The sequence below is a fragment of the Stenella coeruleoalba genome (genome assembly GCF_951394435.1).
Source record: "Stenella coeruleoalba genome assembly, chromosome: 21".
Classification (NCBI taxonomy): Eukaryota; Metazoa; Chordata; class Mammalia; order Artiodactyla; family Delphinidae; genus Stenella; species Stenella coeruleoalba.
In genome coordinates this window covers 2,722,154-2,741,735 of record NC_137167.1, presented here as the reverse complement: position 1 = coordinate 2,741,735, position 19,582 = coordinate 2,722,154, and the positions used below count along the sequence as shown (strand labels likewise).

General features: G+C 42.4%; 1 protein-coding gene across 1 annotated transcript in view; it reads left to right on the top strand.

The window, feature by feature from the left end:
* Positions 1 to 19,582, top strand: part of CSGALNACT1 (chondroitin sulfate N-acetylgalactosaminyltransferase 1) — a 322,828-nt gene that overhangs the window by 39,364 nt on the left and 263,882 nt on the right. The window lies entirely within an intron of this gene.

The following is a 19,582-nucleotide window of genomic DNA, read 5'->3' as shown; positions in this document are numbered from 1 at the left end:
CTATAATTTGAAAAGACACATGCACCCATATATTCATAGCAGCACTATTTACAATAGCCAAGATGTAGAAGCAACCTAAATGCCCATCAACAGATGAACGGATAAAGAAGATGTGGCGGGCTTCCCTGGTGGTACAGTGGTTGAGAGTCCGCCTGCCGATGCAGGGAACACGGGTTCGTGCCCCGGTCCGGGAAGATCCCACATGCCACGGAGCGGCTGGGCCCATGAGCCATGGCCGCTGAGCCTGCGCATCCGGAGCCTGTGCTCTGCAACGGGAGAGGCCACAACAGTGAGAGGCCCACGTACCGCAAACAAAAAAAAAAAAAAAAGAAGATGTGGCACATGTATACAATGGAATATTACTCAGCCATAAAAAAGAATGAAATATTACTGTTTGCACCAACGTGAATGGACCTAGAGATGATCATACTAAGCGAAGTAAATCAGACAGAGAAAGACAAATACCAGATGATATCACTTATATGTAGGATCTAAGAAATGATACAAATGAACTCATTTACAAAACAGAAACAGACTCACAGACATAGAAAACCAGTTTATGGTTACCAAAGGGGAAAGGGGGGAGGGATAAATTAGGAGTAAGGGGTTAGCAGATACACACTACTATATATAAAATAAAGAAAATCAACAACAAGGACCTACTGTATGGCACAGGGAACTATATTCAATATCCTGTAATAACCTATATTGGAAAATAATCTGAAAAAGTATATATATGTGTGTGTGTGTGTGTATATATACAAAACAGAGTCACATTGCTGTACACCAGAAACTAATGCAGCACTGTAAATCAACCCTACTTCAATATAAAAAATAGACCCCCTCCCCCAAATCACAGAGGGTGTGAACACTGAACAGCATCCGGGGTGGGGTGGTGGGAGACGCCAAAAGCACAGGGCGGTGCTGTGTGTGGCCCGTGTGGATGCAGCGGGGGGCACGGAGGGTGGTGCCCCCCATTTGGCACTCGGTGAGTCAGGGCAGGGAGCGTGTGTGTGTGGGTGACCAGCCGTGTTCTGGTGGCAGCAGCGGGTTGTGGAGATTGCGGTGGCCGAGGACCCTGGGGGGGCTTGGGAGGAAGACACGGAGGGAGGCTTGTGTAGGTCGTGGGCACCAGCCTTGAATGGAGGAGCCAGTGGGGACACTTGCGGGTGGCCAAGTTCCAGCAGGGTGAGAGGGCTGGCCGCACAGCTGGGATCCTGCTTCTGGCAACCCCCCACGTATTGCCCAGGCCCCGTGCCGTCTGGGAAGACAGTGCTGCAAACCCCTGGGCGTGTTTTCTTGGGCGCCCTGGCCCGGCGGCTGAGGGTCTCTGCACAGGGCTGTTGTCACAGGGCTGTTGTCACAGCGCCACAGGGCCGCCTTCCCTGCAGGCTGAGGCGCAGTTTCCTCATCAGGGCTTTTGCTGCGATGGTTTGAAACATGGGACTAAAACCTCCTCCAGGGAGCCGCTCTGCCGGGGTGTACCTGGGCACCAGCCAGCAGCCCTGGAATCATCTGGAGAGGACGGAGGAAGGGTGGTCCCCTTGGGGCCCCGAGAACGCATATCTGGGGCTCTTTAAGTGGACGGGTGGAAGGGAGCGTGGAGACAGGGAATCCTAGACATGTTCCCTGCCACGCTCCTCAGCCGTGTCCGTCTGTCCGTGGAAGGGGAACCGCCTTAACGCCGCCAAGAGGCTCCGACCCGTGCCATCCACCGGTAGAGATGTACTCTCTTGGATTGCACAGTGTTGCTCCAGGTGGGATAAAGGTGCTATTTGAGAGTGAAGTGGCCCAGTTTAAATGCTTTTAGCTAGAAGCCCTTCTCCTGTCTCTGAACTCCTCTTAGCACCCCAGCTGTGGCCTATGTGCTGGGCACGTTCCGTCCGGTGGTAGGAGTATTCCTCCGCGTTTCCATCTCCCCTGATAGATTATCGCCGTCCGAGAGCTGCTGGGAGCAGGCCTTACTCATCTCTCTTACTGTCAAGGACACCTCTTCCCCAGCGCTTTGGGACTGAGTTTGGCTGCATGTAGTAGAAAATCTGAACCTCTAGATTGAAATGTGGTGGTTTATTTTCTCGTGCGGCAAGACGTACAGAGGACGTAGTGGTCCAGGCTGGTGCCCAGTCCCCCGATGGGGCAGCATCCCTATCCTCAGCTTTCTGCTCTGCTTTTCTCTCATTCTTCGGTCTAGAAATGGCTCTTGTACCTCTAGAAATGGTCCTTACGTGGCCTTCCCAGTAGTAAGAAGGGTGAATGGCGACGTCAAAAGGTGTGGGCCAGCGGAGTGTGCTTCTCTTTTTTTCAAAATGACTTTATTTTTATTTATTTATTTGGCTGTGTTGGGTCTTCGTCGCTGTGCGTGGGCTTTCTCTAGTTGCGGTGAACGGGGGCTACTCTTCGTTGCAGTGCATGGGCATCTCATTGCGGTGGCTTCTCTTGTTGCAGAGCATGGGCTCTAGGCACGCAGACTCAGTAATTGTGGCTCGTGGACTCTAGAGCACAGGCTCAGTAGTTGTGGTGCACGGGCTTAGTTGCTCCACAGCATGTGGTATCTTCCAGGACCAGGGCTTGAACCCATGTCCCCTGCATTGGCAGGTGGATTCTTTTTTTTTCCTTTTAAATTAATTAATTTTGGGCTGCATTGGGTCTTCGTTGTCACGCGTCGGCTTTTCTCTAGTTGCGGCAAGCGGGGGCTACTCTTTGTTGCGGTGCACGGGCTTCTCATTGCGGTGGCTTCTGGCAGGTGGACTCTTAACCACTGTGCCACCAGGGAAGTCCAAACAAAGCCTTGCTTCTCTTGTTCTTAGGAAAAGGACAGCTTTCTTCTGCCCACACCTCCCTGGCCAGAAGTAGGTCATCCTTAGCTGCAAGAGAGCCAGGGAAATGAAGCTGCTTTGTTATGGAGGGTATGTTGCTGCCTGGAGCAAAATTGGGGTTCTAATGGTAAAGAATAAAGGAGAAGGTAGGCAGCTAGCATTGAGAGACACGCTGCCACGTAGAAAAGACTCAAACAAACACTTGCCAAGTGAGTGGTTTTAATAGTGGACAGGAAGCTCTGTGGTAAGAGGGAGGATGAAGGTCTAGACCCTGAAGCACACAGGATATTTGGGGTGGCTGCTCCCGCCAGCACCGGAAGACTGGAGGGTTTAACTCTTGGAATTCACTGTCTTCCTGCAGTTTTCCTTTTTCCTTTCTCCAGCTTTGATGAGGTAATGATTGACAAATAAAATTGTAATATAATTTAAAGTGTGCTGTGTGAAGATTTCATATAATTGGTGAAATGATCACCACAGTCAAGTTAATTCACACATCTACCACTTCAGAGTTACCTTTTTTTGTTTTTTTTGTGGTGAGACTACTTCTGATTTACTCTCTTAGTAGATTTCAAGTATATCATACACTATTATTACCTGTAGTTCCCATGCTGTATCCTCAGAACTTCATTAATCTCATAACTGGAAGATTGTACCTTTTGACCAAAATCCCCCTCACCCAGAAATAAACATTCTACTGTTTCTATGAATTTAAGGGTCTTGTTGGTTTTCTTAGAGTTCACATGTGATACTGTACAGTATTTATTTCTCTCTGGCTTATCTCAATTCACATAATGTCCTCTGGGTTCATCCGTGTTGTTGCAAAAGGCAGTACAGTTCACCCTTGAACAGCCTGGGGCTTAGCGGCACTGACCCTCCACGCAGTTGAAGATCTGCTTATAATTCATAGTCAGCTCCATTCCTCATATACCAGGTCCTCAGGATACAGTTCTGCATCCACAGACTCAACCAGCCTTGGATCCTGTAGTACCATAGTATTTCCTGTTGAAAACAATTTGAGTATAAGTGGACCTATGCAGTTCAGACCCACGTTTTTCAAGGGTCAACTCTACTTCCTTCTTTTGGATGGATGAATAATATTCCATCGTATGTGCGTGTGTGCATGTGTGTGTTTCACACTTTCTTCACCCACTCATCCATTGATGGACACTTAGGTACTTAGGTTGTTTCCATATCTTGCCTCATGAGAATAATGCTACAGTGAACATGGGGGTGTAGATATCTCTTTGAGACAGTAATTTCATTTCCTTTGGATACATACCCAGATGTAGGATTGCTGGATTATATGGTAGTTCCATTTTTAATTTTTTGAGGAATCTTCATATTTTTTCCTACCGTTGCCACTCCAATTTGTATAACTACCAATAGCGTTCCCTTTCCCCAGATCCTTGCCAACATTTGTTGTCTCTTGTCTTTTTGATAATAGGTGTGATAATAACAGGCGTGAGGTGATATTGTGGTTTTCATTTAAATTTCCCTGATAATTAGTGATGTTGAACATCTTTTCATATATCTGTGGGCCATTTGCGTGGTTTCTTTGGAAACATGTCTATTTAGGTCCTTTGTCCATTTTTAAATGAGGTGGTTTTTTTTTTGCTATTGAGTTATAAGAGTTCCTTATATATTTTGGATATTAACCCCTTATCAGATATGTGATTTGCAAATATTTTCTCCCATTCCGCAGGTTGCCTTTTTTTAAAATTATTTAATTTATTTATTTTTGGCTGCGTTAGGTCTTCCTTGCTGCATGTGGGCTTTCTCTAATTGCGGCGAGTGGGGGCTACTCCTTTTCTTTGCAGTGCGAGGGCTTCTCATTGTGGTGGCTTCTCTTGTTGCGGAGGACAGGCTCTAGGCGCGCAGGCTTCAGTAGTTGTGGCTCGCGGGCTCTAGAGCACAGGTTCAGTAGTTGTGGCGCACGGGCTTAGTTGCTCTGCGACACGTGGGATCTTCCTGGACCAGGGCTCAAACCCGTGTCCCTGCATTGGCAGGCGGATTCTTAACCACTGCACCACCAGGGAAGTCCCACAGGTTGCTTTTTAATTTTGTTGATGGTTTCCTCTGCTGTACAGAAACCTTGTAGTTTGATGTAGTCTCACTTGTTTATTTTTGCTTTCGTTGCCTGTGTTTTTGGCGGCAGATCCAAAACATTATTGTGAAGAGCTTACTGCCTATGTTTTCTTCTAGGAGTTTTATTGTTTCAGGTGTTGCATTTTAGTCCTTAATCCGTTTGAGTTGATCTTTGTGAGTGGTGTAAGAAAAGGGTCCAGTTTTATTCTTTTGCATGTGGCTGTCCAGTTTTCCCAACACCATTTATTGAAGAGACTGTCCATTCCCCATTGTATGTTCTTGGTGCCTTGTCAAAAATTCTATGCATGAGTTTATTTCTGGGCTCTCTGTTCTATTGATATATGTGTCCTTTTTATGCCAATTCCATACTGCTGTCTCTTAGTCATTTACAGTTAGCAGGAAAGGACCAGGTGAACCTGTGTATTTGGAGGTTGGAGGAGAGTATAAGGTGGTGTAAAAGAGAAATACTAATTTAAAAAAAGGAAAAAGTTTGTACTGTGTTATCAAAGAAGAAATGATCTTGCTTACGATACAAGATAAGCACATATAGAATATATATAAGCATACATAGTAATAAGACAAATAGACACCATGGGGAAACCTGATGTTCTATTACACGAGGTAAAACATATTTAGAAATATACTGCCTCCCAGACAGCTCATGCTGAGCGCAAAAGGAGAGGTCCAAGTGCAATGCTGCGGAGCATGGGGGAAGCTGACTTATGATTGCGAGAAATGAGGAACGGTTTTGATGGGTGTGTAATATTTGAGGTGGATTTTGGTGTTTGGAGATAAGCAGGAAGGTTGCTCTTGGTGGAGGGAAGAGGATGAAAGGGCATAGAGGCATTTCGGTGTCTGGTTGGAGGTATAGAAGGGTGGGAAGACCTGTAAAGAACTTCACTCCCAACCTTGAAATGGGTAAAAGCTGGACACACAGTTCACAACGGATCTTGAACGCACGGGATGCTGAAAGTGCAAGACCCAGGGTGCAGGGACAGAGGAGACACAGCACTCACTTACCTACACACAGGTAAGAAGAGTCCAGCAAGGCTGACTGGAGATTGGAGAAGGTTGGCTGTGTGTGATGCCCCAGGGGGTGCAAATATTGGGGAATCTGCACCACCTTGCAAGTTCTTCTCTCCATGAACCACACCAGTCCCTCACAGAAAAGACTAAAAAAGTCCATAGAAGATCTTTCTCATCGGGCAGAACCGGGGGGAGGAGAAGAAGCTGCTGTGGGAAGGGCAAGAAATTTCTCCTGAACTCTTCTGTATCTCCGCCACAGACAAAAGCTTTACTTTGGGAGAGGGATGACAGACACTGTCATCGTTAGGGTACTGCTGAAATCTCAGTGTAGCTGCGGGAAGAAAACAGGAAAGAAAATCTTAACCCTCAAGGGAGGGGCAGGATTACAAGCTGGATTCAGGACAATGGATGCAGGAGAGAGCAGGGTCACTGAGTAGGCCATCCCCTCGAGGTCCAAGGACACAGGACCTGCCTGAGACTGAGGCTTAAGCGGAACAACAGAGGACGCCCTCCACCCTCACACCACCACCAGGCTAACAAGTGTGGAATAACGAGTAATTTGCAAGAGGCAGACCTCTGAGGCCTGCTGCGGAGGGAGGACTTAAGGCTGAGGGTGCAGTAGTCATTGGAAAACAGACTCTGGCATTTGAGTCTAACACAGGGTGGGGCACTGAGGGTAACCATGGCAACAAGAGACCTCAAAGCCAGCCCAACTCCTGATTAGATTAGCTTAAACTCACACTAAGGCCTAGCAGAAGGAAAGGTGTGCCCATTTCCAGGAATTAAAAAAAATAGTTATGTTAGTCTGCATGCCTACACAAGGTGTCCAACTTTTAAGTAAAAAATTACTAAGCATATGAAAAGGCAAGGAAAAAATCCCAGGAGACAAAGCAATCGTTAGAGTCAGACTCAGGCATGTCACAGATGCTGGAACTGTCTGACAGGAAGTTTAAAGTAACTGTGATTAAATAGGCTAAAGGCTCTAATAGAAAATGTGCAAGATCAGATGGATTAATAGAAACCACCCAAACTGAAACACAGGGAAAAAAAAATAAAAGCAAGAAGAACAGAACAAAACCAAAAAAAAAAAAAAAAAACCCCAAAAAAGACCAGAACATCTAAGAGTTGTGGGATAATACCAGACAGTCTAACATTTACTTTATTGGAATGCCTCATGCCACGGAGCAACTAAGCCCGTGCACCACAACTACTGAGTCTGCGCTCTAGAGCCTGTATGCCACAACTACTGAAGCCCGCGCGCCTAGAGCCGGTGCTCTGCAACAAGAGAAGCCACTGCAATGAGAAGCCCGTACACCGCAACAAAGAGTAGCCCCCGCTCGCCACAACTAGAGAAAGCCTGTGTGCAGCAACGAAGACCCAACACAGCCAAAAATTAAAAAAAAAAAAAGAAAAGAAATAATGGCTGAATAATTCCCCAAATGAGTGACAGCGAATCCAGGAAGCTCAGAGAATACCTGGCAGGTTAAATACGACAAAACAAAACACACAGTCAAGCAGTTATGGACAAAAGAAGAGAAGATCTTAAAGAGAGCCAGAGGAAAGAAGACACATTATGGAGGAATAAAACTAAGAATTAAGCAGACTCTGCTTCAGAAACTATGCAAGTTAGAACACAATGGAGTGACATTTAAAAATTGCTAGGAAAGAACTATCAACCCAGATTCTACACCTAGTGAAAATCTATTTCAAAAATGAAAGAGAAAAAAATGTTTTTCTCAAATAATAACTATGGAAATTCATTGCCAGCACACATACTCTACAAGAAATGTTAAAGAAAGATCATTAGGCAGAAGGATTATGATACCAGGTGGAATCTTGGATCTATACAAAGAAATGAAGAACACTGGAAATGAAGGTAAAATAAATGAAGGTAAAATAAAATTCAGTTTTTCCTATTTCTAATTGCTCTGAGCGAGAACATTTTGCAAAACAAAAGTGGTTGCAGTGTATTGTGTATTTCTGACCCACCTTTTATTTTCTAATTCATATTTTTTTTATAGAGGTAACATTGGTTTATGACAGTATATGCTTCATGTGTACAACATTATATTTCTGCTTCTGCGTACCCTATAGTGTGTTCACCACCAAAAATTTAGTTTCCATGTATCACCATACAGTTGATCCCCTTTACTTATTTTTCCCTCCCCCCCACCCCTTACCCTCTGGTAACCACCACTCTGTTTTCTGTATCTACGTGTTTCTTTTTGTTTGGTTTGGCTTGTTCATTTATTTTTTTTTTGTTTACTTGTTTGTTGGTTTTTTTGTATTCCACATATGACTGATATCATATAGTATTTGTCTTTCTCCATCTGACTTATTTCACTTAGCATGATACCCCAAGTTCCATCCATGTTGTTGCAGATGGCAAGGTTACATTGTATACACTGTATAGATGTATGTATATATGTATGTATACCACATTCTCTTTATCCATTCATCTGTTGATGGGCACTTAGGTTGTTTCCATATCTTGGCTATTGTAAATAATGCTGCTGTGAACATAGGGGTGCATAAATCTTTGAATTAGTGTTTTCATATTCTTCGGATAAATACTCAGAAGTGGAATAGCTGGACTGTATGGTAGTTCCACTCTTAATTTTTTGAGGAATGTCTGTACCATTTTACATAGTGACTGCACCAATTTACATTCCCACCAACAGTGTACTAGGGCTCTCTTTTTTTCTCCATCTTTGCCAACACTTGTTATTTCTTGCCTTTTTGATAATAGCCATTCTAACAGACACAAGGTGATATCTCATTGCAGTTTTGATGTGCATTTCCCTAATAATTAGTGATGTTGAACATCTTTTCAGGTGCTTGTTGGCCATCTGTTTGTCTTCTTTGGAAAATGTCTATTCTGGTCCTCTGCCCATTTTTTAATCCGGTTGTTTGGGTTTGTTTTTTTTTGTTGTTGTTGTTGAGTTGTATGAGTTCTTTATATATTTTAGATATTAACCTCTTATCAGATATAGCATTTGCAGATATCCTCTGCTGTTTGGTAAGTTGTCCTTTCACTTTGTTGATGGTTTCCTTTGCTGTACAGGAGCAATTTTAGTTTGCTGTAGTCCCATTTGTTTCTTTTTGCTTTTGTTTCTCTTACCTGAGGAAACATATCTAGAAACATATTTTTAAGACTCACATCTGAGTGTGTACAGCCTATGTTTTCTTCTAGGAATCTTACAGTTTCAGGTCTTACATTCAAGACTTTAATCCATTTTGAGTTGATTTTTGTGCATGGTGTGGGATAGTGGTTTAGTTTAGTTTTTTTGCATGTGGCTGTCCAGTTTTTGCAACATCAGTTACTTTTTTAAAATAGATCTTTATTGGAGTATAATTGTTTCACAATACTATGTTAGTTTCTGTTGTACAACAAAGTGAATCAGCCATATGCATACATATGTCCCCATATCCCCTCCCTCTTGAGCCTCCCTCCCATCCTGCCTATCCCGTCCCTCTAGGTCATCACAAAGTACCAAGCTGATCTCCCTGTGCTATGCTGCTGCTTCCCACTAGCTAACTGTTTTATATTCGGTAGTGTATATATGTCGATGCTACTATCACTTTGCCCCAGCTTCCCCCTCCCACCCCATGTCCTCAGGTCCATTCTCTATGTCTACCTCTTTATTCCTGCCCTTCAGCTAGGTTCATCAGTACCATTTTTGGTTTTTTTTGGATTCCATATATACGTGTTAGAATACAGTATTTGTTTTTCTCTTTCTGACTTACTTCACTCTGTATGACAGACTCTAGGTCCATTCACCTCACTACAAATAACTCAATTTTGTTTCTTTTTATGGCTGGGTAATATTCCATTGTATATGTGTGCCACATCTTCTTTATCCATTCATCTGTCGATGGACATTTAGGTTGGTTCCATGTCCTGGCTATTGTAAATAGTGCTGCAGTGAACATTGGGGTACATGTCTCTTTTTGAATTATGGCTTTATCAGGGTATATGCCCAGTAGTGTGGGATTGCTGGGTCATATGGTAGTTCTATTTTTAGTTTTTTAAGGAATCTCCATACTGTTTTCCATAGTGGTTGTATCAATTTACATTCCCACCAACAGTGCAAGAGGGTTCCCATTTCTCCACATCCAATCCAGCATTTATTGTTTCTAGATTTTTTTGATAATGGCCATTTTGACCAGTGTGAGGTGATGCCTTATTGTAGTTTTGATTTGCATTTCCCTGATAATTAGTGATGTTGAGCATCTTTTCATGTGCCTCTTGGCCATCTGTATGTCTTCCTTGATGAAATGTCTATTTAGGTCTTCTGCCCATTTTGTAACTGGATTTTTTTTTTTTGATATTGAGGTCCATGAGCTATTTGTATATTTTGGAGATTAATCCTTTGTCTGTTGTTTCATTTGCAAATACTTTCTCCCATTCTGAGGGTTGTGTTTTTGTCTTGTTTATGGTTTCCTTTGCTGTGCAAAGGCTTTTAAGTTTAAGTCCCATTTTTTAATTTCTGTTTTTATTTCCGTTACTCTAGGAGGTGGGTCAAAAAAGATCTTGCTGTGGTTTATGCCAAAGAGTGTGTTTCCTGTGTTTTCCTCTAGGAGTTATATATGTCTGGTCTTTCATTTAAGTGTTTAATCCATTTGGAGTTTATTTTTGTGTATGGTGTTAGGTAATGTTCTAATTTCATTCTTTTACATGTAGCTGTCCAGTTTTCCCAACAACATTTATTGAAGAGGCTGTCTTTTCTCCATTGTATGTTCTGGCCTCCTTTGTTGTAAATTAGGTGCCCATATGTGCATGGGTTTTTCTCTGGACATTCTATCCTGTACCATTGATCTATATTTCTGTCTTTGTGCCAGTACCATACTGTCTTGATTACTGTAGTTTTGTAGTATAGTTTGAAGTTGGGGAGCCTATTCCTTCAACTCTGTTTTTCTTTCTTAAGATTGCTTTGGCTATTGGGGGTCTTTTGTGTTTGCATATGAATTGTAAATTTTTTTGTTCTAATTCTGTGAGGAATGCCATTGGTAGTTTGATAGAGATTGCATTGAATCTAGATTGCTTTGAGTAGTATAGTCATTTTCACAATATTGATTCTTCCAATCCAAGAGCATGGTATATTTCTCCATCTGTTTATGTCATCTTTGATTTCTTTCATCAGTGTTCTATAGTTTTCTGAGTACAAGTCTTTTGCCTCTTAGGCAGGTTTATTCCTAGGTATTTTATTCTTTCTGTTGCAATGGTAAATGGGAGTGTTTCCTTAATTTCTGTTTCTGATTTTTCATTGTTGGTGTATAGGAATGCCAGAGATTTCTGTGCATTAATTTTGTATCTTGCAACCTTACCAAATTTATTGATTAGTTCTAGTAGTTTTCTGGGGGCATCTTTAGGATTTTCTATGTATGGTATCGTGTCATGGGCAACAGTGAGTTTTAGTTCTTTTCCAATTTGTATTCCTTTTATTTCTTTTTCTTCTCTGATTGCTGTGGCTAAGACTTCCAAAACTATGTTGAATAAGATTGTCAAGAGTGGACATCCTTGTCTTGTTCCGGATCTTAGTGGAAATGCTTTTAGTTTTTCACCATTGAGAGTGATGTTTGCTGTGGGTTTGTCATATATGGCCTTTATTATGTTGAGGTAGGTTTCCTCTATGCCCATTTTCTGGAGAGTTTTTATCATAAATAGGTGTTGAATTTTGTCAGAAGCTTTTCCTGCACTTATTGAGATGATCATACGGTTTTCCTTCTTCAATTTGTTAATATGGTGTATCACATTGATTGATTTGTGTGTATTGAAGAATCCTTGCATCCCTGGGATAAATGCCACTTGATCATGGTGTATGATCCTTTTAATGTGCTGTTGGATTCTGTTTGCTAGTATTTTGTTCAGGATTTTTGCATGTATGTTCATCAGTGATATTGGTCTATAATTTTGTTTTTTTGTGATATCTTTTTCTGGTTTTGGTATCAGGATGATGGTGGCTTCATAGAATGAATTTGGGAGTGTTTCTCCCTCTGTAATTATTTGAAGAGTTTGAGAAGGTTGGATGTTAGCTCTTCTCTAAATGATTGATAGAATTCACCTGTGAAGCCCTCTGGTCCTGGAATTTTGTTTGTTGGAAGATTTTTAATCACAGTTTCAATTTCATTACTTGTGATCCATCTGTTTATATTTTCTAATTATTCCTGGTTCAGTCTTGGAAGGTTATACCTTTCTAAGAATCTGTCCATTTCTTCGTGGTTGTCCATTTTATTGGCATATAGTTGTTTGTAGTAGTCTCTTATAATGCTTTGTATTTCTGCAGTGTCAGTTGTGATTTCTCTTTTTTCATTTCTAATTTTATGAATTTGTGTCCTCTCCCTTTTTTTCTTGATGAGTCTGGCTAAGGGTTTATCAATTTTGTTTAGCTTCTCAAAGAACTAGCTTTTAGTTTTATTGATCTTTGCTATTGTTTTCTTTGTTTCTATTTCATTTATTTCTGCTTTGGTCTTTATGATTTCTTTTCTTCTACTGACTTTGGGTTTTCTTTGTTCTTCTTTCTCTAGCAGTTTTAAGTGTAGGGTTGGATTGTTTATTTGAGATTTTTCTTGTTTCTTGAAGTGAGATTGAATTGCTATGAACTTCCCTCTTAGAACTGCTTTTGCTGCATCCCATAGGTTTTGCGTCATCATGTTTTCATTGTCATTTTTTAATTTCTTCTTTGATTTCTTCTGTGAGCTCTTGGTTATTTAGTAGCACACTGTTTAACCTCCATGTATTTGTGTTTTTAAAAGTTTTTTTCCTGTAATTCATTTCCAAGCTCATAACATTGTGGTCAGAAAGATGCTTGATACAATTTCAGTTTTCTTAAATTTTCTGAGGCTTGGTTTGTGACCCAAGATGTGATCTATCCTGGAGAATGTTCCGTGTGCACTTGAGAAGAAAGTGTATTCTGCCACTTTTGGGTGGAATGTTCTATAAATATCAATTAAATCTGTCTGGTCTATTGTGTCATTTAAACCCTGTGTTTCCTTATTTTTTTTCTGTTTGGATGATCTGTCCAATGGTGTAATTGGGGTGTTAAAATCCCTTACTAATATTGTGTTCTGTTGATTTCCCTGTTAATGGTTGTTAACATTTGCATTAGGTATTAAGGTGTTCCTGTGTGGAGGTAAACATTTATAATTGTTATATCTTCTTATTGGTTTGATCCTTTCATCATTATGTAGTGTCCCTCCTTATCTCTTGTAGCAGTCTTTATTTTAAAGTCTATTTTATCTGATATGAGTATTGCTGCTCCAGCTTTCTTTTGATTTCCATTTCCATGGAATATCTTTTTCCATCCCTCCACTTTCAGTCTGTTTGTGTCCCTAGGTCTGAAGTGGGTCTCTTGTAGACAGCATATATATGGGTCTTGTTTTTCTATCCATTCAGCCAGTCTGTGTCTTTTGGTTGGGGCATTTAATCCATTTACATTCAAGGTTATTATCAATATGTTTGTTCCTATTACCATTTTCTTAATTGTTTTAGGTCTGTTTTTGTGGGTCTTTTCCTCCTCTTGTGTTTCCCGCCTAGAGAAGTTTCTTTAGCATTTGCTGTAAAGCTGGTTTGGTGGTGCTGAATTCTCTTAGCTTTTGCTTGTCTGAAACGCTTTTGAGTTCTCTGTTGAATCTGAATGAGATCCTTGCTGGGTAGAGTAATCTTGGTTGTATGTTTTTCTCTTTAATGTATCCTGACACTCCCTTCTGGCCTGCAGAGTTTTTGCTGAAAAATCAGCTGATAACCTTATCATGATTCCTTTGTATGTTATGTTTTGTTTTTCCCTTGCTGCTTTTAATATTTTTCCTTTGAATTTAATTTTTGTTAGTTTGATTAATATGTGTCTTGGTGTGTTTTTCCTAGGGCTTATCCTGTATGGGACTCTCTATGCTTCCTGGACTTGGGTGACTATTTCCTTTCCCATGTTAGGGAAGTTTTCTACTATAGTCTTTTCAAATGTTTTCTTAGACCCTTTCTTTTTCTCTTCTTCTTCTGGGACCCCTATACTTCGAATGTTGGTGCGTTTAATGTTGTCCCAGAGGTCTCTGAGATTGTCTTCAATTCTTTTCATTCTTTTTTCTGTATTCTTTTCCTCAGCAGTTATTTCCACCATTTTATCTTCCAGCTCACTCATTCGTTCTTCTGCCTCAGTTATTCTGTTATTGATTCCTTCTAGTGTATTTTTTATTTCAGTTATTGTGTTGTTCATCTCTGTTTGTTTGTTCTTTAGTTCTTGTAGATCTTTGTTAAACATTTTTTGTATTTTCTCAATCTGTGCCTCCATTCTATTTCTGCATATTGGACATGCAGCTTCCTCACCTGCAACACAGAGGTGACACCACCTTTGGGGCTCCTGGGAAGACTCAGTGAAGTATGATATTTGAAAAGTGGCCAGTCCAGTACTGCTGGGCCTGTCGGAGATGCCACATGCTGTAGTTTATCCTTATCTAGTTTTGAAGAACATGGGGACCACAGCAAAGAAGAGGGAAGTGGCAGTGTGGGCTTGCCAGTGGCAGCCTGCAGTAGAAGTAAATTGTTTGGGTGACACTCTGGTCAGTTGTGAGATGCTGAGTCCCAATTAAAAATTCATCAGTGGAAGTCTGCGGCCTGTTAGGGATTTTCTCCCCGCTGTTCTTTCTTTTATAGCCTAAGATACATTTGGCAATTGAACCTCTGAAAAATATTAATTTTTTAAAAAACAATTTTTTAGAAATGAAATATAGTTAATTTACAATATTGTGTTAGTTTCAGGTGTACAACAAAGTGATTCAGTTTTACATACATATACAAAAATCTAGTTCAGATTCTTTTCCATTATAGGTTATTACAAGATATTGTAATACTTGTATTACAAGATGTTGACATCCTTGTACTGTACAGTAGGTCCTTGTTGTTTACCTATTTTATTTAATTAATTTATTATTTATTTGTTTATTATTTTAGCTGCATTGGGTCTTCGTTGCTGCGCGTGGGCTTTCTCTAGTTGCGGCGAGTGGGGGCTACTCTTCCATGTGGGCTGCTTCTCTTGTTGGAGAGCACAGGCTCTAGGCACATGGGCTTCAGTAGTTGTGCCTCGCAGGCTCAGTTGTTGTGCCTCTTGGGCTCTAGAGCGCAGGCTCAGTAGTTGTGGCGCACGGGCTTAGTTGTTCCGCGGCATGTGGGATCTTCCTGGACCAGAGCTTGAACCCGCGTCCCCTGCATTGGTAGGTGGATTCTTAACCGGTGCGCCACCAGGGAAGTACCCTGTTTACCTATTTTATATATTACTATATACTACTTGCTTGTAGATGTCAATCCCAAACTCCTAATTTATCTCTCCCCCGAGTCCTGCTATCGCCTTTGGTAACCGTAAGTTTGTGAAAAATATTAATTTTTAGATGTAATGATAATATTGATTTAGGAGTTTATACTGTAAAAGCTTCCCTGTAAGCTTAAGTTTTATTTGTGTTGTTCCTTTAAATTGACACCACAGTGTTGGGATATATTACTTCTTGCCAGTCACAGGGTTTGATCGACCAATGTGAATCCTGTTAAAATTTATTGTTGAACTTGTTAGAATCTCTTCCTTTGTCTCTTTTTCTACTTCCTCCCCACTGCACCTTCCTGCAGGAAGGTAATGTTTTCTACTGCTGTACAATTGATTAAGAAACATTTCAGGATGAAAATATCCATTCTAAAACTTTCAGTTTCTGTATTTCCTGCGCCTGCCCCAGCACTACTCAACTGTCATTTTGATGATTTCTTGCTTTTTATTGGGCCTGACTTAGCACAAGACCATGAATTATCCTGTAAAGACATATGAGAACCTAAAGTTGTATTGCCCTCTGAAACAGATTTATATTGAAAGCATAAATTAAGGGGGAAAAAAGAATATGTAAAGATTGACCCAAATGTCTAAGTCAGTGGTAGGGCTCTGGAAGAGGTGAGTCAGGATCAGTCTTCCTGGGAAATTATGGAGACTGTCTGCAGTACTTTTAGGAAGAATGGCAGAGAGGCACTTAAGGTCCTCTTCTATTCAATCGAATAAGAGAGAAGAGTGTGAAGTAGACAATCTACACAGCATTGAACAGATTTTCTTTAGCCCCCGTGTATAAATATAACAGAAGCACAAATGGTAATGATGAATTCTGGATCATTGCCTCAGAAACTGGCAAACAGTCATGGTAAGAAATAATTATACGGTTTCAGCCAATTTAACACATTATGCAAGAAACGTTAAACGAAGAATTTTTTTACCCTTCAAATGTTCTCTCTCTCTTTCTCTTTTTAATAAAGTATAAATACAACAAGCACTCATGGACCACTCCCTAGAATTCATAACTATTGTGCCATGTTTGCTTCAGATTTTTTTAAATGAAAGAAGTAAGATATTTCTGATGAAAGGACTCTTTGTCCTTCTCCTCCCCAGAGGAAGCCACTGTGGTGAGTTTGGTGAGCTTCCTGTCACGGGGCATATAATGGTTGCAGTGATGATCAGCTTCTTTTACAGGAACCATCCTTTGTACGGATGACTTTTCTGCTTTACGATGGGCCATAAAGTCAGCTGGGTGCCTGCAGCCACGGATGCTCAGCTGCTTGTTATTTCTTGACATGTGGATTATAAAACCTGTTCACTCCCCATACAGCGTCATGCTGTGTTAGTTTCTAATCATTCATTTTATGGAATGCCAGAGACAATCATAATGAATTTATGCCTTCTTTTTTGGTATTTTTTTTAACACTTGAAATGAGAAGCAGTGGACTGTTTCCAGGGATATGGAGTATGCTGATTTAGTTGTAATGTTTTTCCTAGAAGTATTCCTTCAGGAGGAAAAGTCAAGGCTCCAGGGAGTGAATATTGCACACACACTGTCTTGCCTCCCTCCAGGCTGTGAAGTGAAAGAAGTAATTACTCCTGTACACCTGCTGTGGACACGCCCCCTCACCTGGCCATGCTGCTGGAGCAAAGGTTCCGAAGTGGAAGGCCGCAATCCCCGGTGCCCCAGGGCTCTGTCCTGAGCCTACTTACAGGCTTACCTGGGTGGTGCTTAACTCAGGCCGTGCATCAGAAACACCTGGGGAGCCTGGAGACTCCAGGCCACACCCAGACAGTCGCATCCCCAGGCTCTTGGACTCACCAAGTGCCTCTTCGGCCCAGGAGCACCTACTGTGCGTCTTCCGATGGGCCTTCCTAGACCAGCCTTTCTAAACGCCCCACCACCCCTCACCAGCTGGGCCAAAGCATGGCACCTCTCTGTTCCCTTCCTCACATGGGAGCCATCCGAAATGCTCTGTGAATTTGTTCACTTGCTTATTGTCTCCCCGCCCCCATTAGAAAATGGACCCCTTGAGGGCAGGACCCTGATTTCTTGTTTACACCCTGTTCCTTGCCTGGCACGGTACCGTGCTGGGCATGATACATATACGTGTGAAATATTTGTTAAATGAGAATGAATTTTAATATCAGGAGGGCTTGAAGGGCCACTGAGCATAAGTTTGTCCTTTTTCTAAGACCTAAAGAAGGGTAACTTCTTTCCTGAAAAGATGTACCAGTCTCTTTGTGAGTATTTAATCAGAATATAGGGCAATGTACCCTGAAACCCAATCCTGGGCCTGTATCCTGGTCTTCCCTCAGTATATTCTAACAAATAATAATAATAAAAACGAAAATATAGACACAAGCATGTATACAATAATCATCGGCTCTAAGGAGCGTTCATATACTCTGACCTGATCCTTTTCTTGGGGGTGGGAAGATTACGGACAGGTGATGAAACAGGCTCAGAGCAGGTAAATAACGTGGCCACTAAATCGGGAGTGTGGGATTAACATATACACACTACTACATATAAAATAGATAATCTGCAAGGACCTACTGTATAGCACAGGGAACCCTACTCAGTACTCTGTGATGACCCAAATGGGAAAAGAATCTGAAAAAGAATAGATACACGTATATATATAACTGAATCACTTTGCTGTACACCTAAACTAACCCAACATTGTAAATCAACTAGACTCCAATATAAAATAAAAATGAAAAAAATTTTAGATATCAAATAAAATTAATTGGGACCAAAATAATAATTAATAAATAAATAACGTGGCCGAGTCCACATCGTGGTAAATGAGAGGATTGGAATGGGTGCCCATTTGGGGAACTATGAGGGGGTGAGAGAGGGCATCGGACCCTTCCAGCACTGGTGGGCACTGGCTGCCCCTTCACTCTGTGCTCACAGTTTCCTGTGGCTCCTCTCTGGGTGCAGGTGAGGACCTAGAGCGGCTTGGCTCTGTTCCATCTGGTTGGCTTCGAGGGAAGTCTCCCTCCTCAGTGAGCTGCTGGGAACCCTAATCATGGCTGACTGTGAGTTCCAGAAAAAGACCCTGAAGCCTGGAGTCATCTCTAATCAGTGCATCAGCTCCTAAGTGCCTGACTAACAGAGATTAAGTACGTCACCCGGGGACTTCCCTGGTTGTCCAGTGGCTAAGACTCTGCGCTCCCAATGCAGGGGCCCCGAGTTCAGTCCCTGGTCAAGGAACTAGATCCCACACGCCTTGACTAAAGATAGTGCGTTCTGCCACTAAGACCCGATGCAGCCAAATCAATAAATATTAAAAAAAAAAAAAGTCAGCCCTCCCAATGCAGGGGGCCTCCACGTGATGCGACGGGGTGGGTGCCGCTCTGTGGGTGGTGCGTCATGGGTGCTGAATTTACTGCTTTGCTTCATAACTTAGGTGCGTGTGCTGCCTATGTTCCTTCGCCTGTAGAAATATTGCATCGTTCGACCATTAAACCATAAGAAATAAGACAGGGTAATGTGATCGGTTACCTTGACCTCAGAACTAAATGAAACCGCACTTCTCAGGTTCCGTTCCCTTCCCTCCCTCCCCCACCCCCATCTTTGTCTCTGTCTCTGCCTCTGCCTGGTTCCTCGTCCTCGCTCAGAATGGAGCTGCCGAGTGGTTTTGTTGTTTATGTCTAATATAGTTTAAAGAGTGCTTTGGGGTGGAATTTTTTTTTTTTAAGCGGTACGCGGGCCTCTCACTGTTGTGGCCTCTCCCGTTGCGGAGCACAGGCTCTGGACGCGCAGGCTTAGCGGCCATGGCTCACGGGCCCAGCCGCTCCGCGGCATGTGGGATCTTCCCGGACCGGGGCACGAACCCGTGTTCCCTGCATCAACAGGCGGACTCTCCACCACTGCGCCACCAGGGAAGCCCGTTTGGGGTGGATTTTATTATTATTATTATTTTTTGCGGTGCGTGGGCCTCTCACTGCTGTGGCCTCTCCCGTTGCGGAGCACAGGCTCCGGGCGCGCAGGCTCAGGGGCCATGGCTCACGGGCCCAGCCGCTCCGCGGCATGTGGGATCTTCCCGGACCAGGGCACAAGCCCGTGTCCCCTGCATCGGCAGGCGGACTCTCAACTACTGCGCCACCAGGGAAGCCCGTTTGGGGAGGATTTTAAAGAGCATGTCAGTTAAACCTTCGTCCCTGCTATCGATTTAATTTGAATGTGACCCCTGAGGAGGGTGACTTTACACGCTGGCCCACCCGGGACCACCCTGGGTGGCGTCTGCTGTCCCTGCACAGTTATCAGACGTGTGCCTGTTCGGATGCTAAGTTATAGAGACCAGATTCTCCAGAATGACCTTCTCCGTACTTCCCACTTTTGATCAA